Here is a 2940-nt window from a genome sequence, read left to right as displayed (position 1 = left end):
CTTTCCGTTTTGTAACTCAATAATATAGGGTCGAGTTTCTATAAAAAACTCGATATCCCTATGATCAAGATAGTCTAACCATTGTGCCATGCTAGCAAAGTAGACGTGGCTTTTTCCTAATAAAAAAAATGCTCGTGTAGTTATTCATAACTCGATAAGTATAAAATCGAGTTTTTCTCAACGATTTAAATCCCTAATGTCTCACAACACCTATTCACTCACTCTCTCCCTGTACACTCTCCCTCGCTTTCTGCCATCACTCTCTCTTTACACTATCCCTCGCTTTCTGCCATCACTCTCCCTTTACACTCTCCCTCGCTTTGCTATGCGATCAGACTTCCCCACTCTCCCCCACTCTCCATCAGTCTTACTCTCCCTATCCAGTCTCCATCAGCCTCACTGTCTCACTCTCCATCAGTCATCGTTGCTTCCCTCTGCCATTGATTACAGGTACATTGCTCTCTTGTGATATATTTTTTGATTTTGGTTAATATTAGGTTGTGTTTTATGTGAGATTTTGATTATTTTGTTGAAACTTACTTAAAAGTAGTAAATTTACTAATCAAGATGAGAATTTTGTTGTCTTTATATGCTGCGATGATGTTGATCTAAAGTATTTCTTGCTATATGATTATGTCTGTGTTATTTTCTCATTAATGAGAACTTTGTTGTCTTTTACATGCTGCAATGATTATTTTCTCATTAATGAGTTTAAATGTGCTTGGGGTTTTGATGGGGGGTTTTGGCAAATTGATTGGTGGTGTTTTAGTGATGTCCCTAAGCATAGATGCGAGAAAAAAAAAAACTCCAAAAATAATTGTGTGTGTGTGTGTGAGAGAGAGAGAGAGAGAGAGAGCGAGAACCTTTTTGTAATGGAAAACTATGCAAAAAATGGAAGAGAGAATAAAAAATTTATAGAAGATGGTGTGAATATGAAGAGACAAAATAAAAGAAAATAAAATGAATGGAAAGATGAATAGTGACATAAGGTTGAGGGTAGCGAGGAAATAAAAAGGTAAGGGAGGGAAAGATGAAGAGACAAAATAAAGAAAGATGAAAAGTGATATTAAGGTTGAGGGTAGTAGGAAGATAAAAAGGTAAAGGCGTGAGAAAGGTTGGAGAAAGTGAAATTATTTATAAAAAAAAAAAAAGTAAATGTTAAAAAACAATTATAGGAAAATTGAAAAGAAAAAAGATAATGACGTGGATGCTGATGTGGCTTAACGTGAGCACGGTAATATTAAACGTTATGCTTCAGCTTTTAGTAATATATAGATTAATTTTTTTATTATGAAATAGTATAATATTTAACCAAAAAAAAAAAACTTTAAACACAAAACTAAATCATACCAACCCAACGTAGAGTTATAACAAACACAAAAATTTAATAACTTTAGCAGAGATGCAGGAAAAAAAAATTATTGTGTGAGAGAGAGAGAGAGAGAGAGAGAGAGAGGGACAAACAACCTTTTTGTGATGAAAAACTATGCAAAGAATGGAAGAAAGAATAACAAATTTATAGATAATGGTGTGAATATTAAGAGAAAAAATAAACGAAAATGAATGAAAAGATAAATAGTGACATTAAGGTTGAGGATAGTGGGGAGATGAAAAGGTAAGGGAGGAAAAATGAAGAGACAAAATAAAGAAAGATGAAAAGTGATATTAAGGTTAAGGGTAGTGGGGAGATGAAAAGGTAAAGGCATGAGAAAGGTTGGAGAAAGTGCAATTATTAAAAAAAAGTAAATGTTAAAAAAGAATTATAGGAAAATTGAAAAGAAAAATGATAATAACGTGGATGCTGATATGGCTCAATGTGAGCACAGTAACATTAAATACTACGCTTCAACTTTTAGTAATATATAGAATATATAGATGAATGAATGCTCCTTTCTCAAAAATAAAAAAAATAAAAAAAATCTCTGTTCCATAATTACTTTGGAATTTAAGAATACAACATACATATATTGTACAAAAAAGAAATGGCCATCAAAGAATTGGCCATATATGCCTTACAAACTCAACTATGATCCCCAAATCACTTTTGTGTACTAGTTTCAGAGCTAATATTTTAAGCAAATAATTAACTTCATTAACAATAGTCAGAACAAGAACACCTTCCACCACTAAAAGGGTAAAATTAATATAGATCCCTCAATATGAATTTTCGCCCAACAATTCCATTGACAAACTTTGTAAGGTTGAATTTAATCAACCATCTTGTTGGCTTTATTCCATACCAAATTTGCTTGTATTTCAGCATTTAGTAACCATGTATTTAGGTGGGATTGTTGTAAGGGTAGTAAGTAAGATAGAGTGTTGAACTACTCAAGAGTGTACAAGAAAACAGAGACTCGCGACTTGATCTCATGGGTGACTCGCGACTTCAAGCCGCCTGAAGCAGCACACGTGCCAAACATGCCAGAAGTTGAAGCGTCATGCTAGCTGGAGCACTACAGGACAAAATAGGACAACTGGCCGTTCAGTTATCTCGCGGCTAGAACTCGCGACTCAGTCAACCCGTGAGGCCAAGCCACGAGCCAGCCCTATTTTGAAAAAATCTGACTCTTCACATTCCATTCTCACCTCAGTATAAATACCCCTTATTCCCACAAAAGAATGAGAGTTTCCAGAGAGAATTTTGAGAGAGAAACCCTAGAGTAAAACAAGAATGATTCATCTACAATCTTTACATAAGAGTCTTTTCAAATTTCTCAACTCTCTTCCTCTCCATTGTTAAATCCTTGAGAGACATTTTACCAAAACCTTTTCTCACCATATCCATTACTGTGAGAGGGCTGTTTGGTGTTCTGGGAAGCAGTTAGGAAGGAACCAATCTACATTGGTTGATGCTATGGTCAAGTAGCGGAATCTAGGAAGCTAGAAAAGAAATAGGTTCAGCGCAACCTCGTTGGAGCAAGAAGTTTGGAGGGCTTAGGT

This window comes from Quercus lobata, chromosome 4 (assembly GCF_001633185.2).
Source record: "Quercus lobata isolate SW786 chromosome 4, ValleyOak3.0 Primary Assembly, whole genome shotgun sequence".
In the NCBI taxonomy this organism is placed as follows: domain Eukaryota; kingdom Viridiplantae; phylum Streptophyta; class Magnoliopsida; order Fagales; family Fagaceae; genus Quercus; species Quercus lobata.
Note: the sequence above shows the minus strand (reverse complement) of the source record.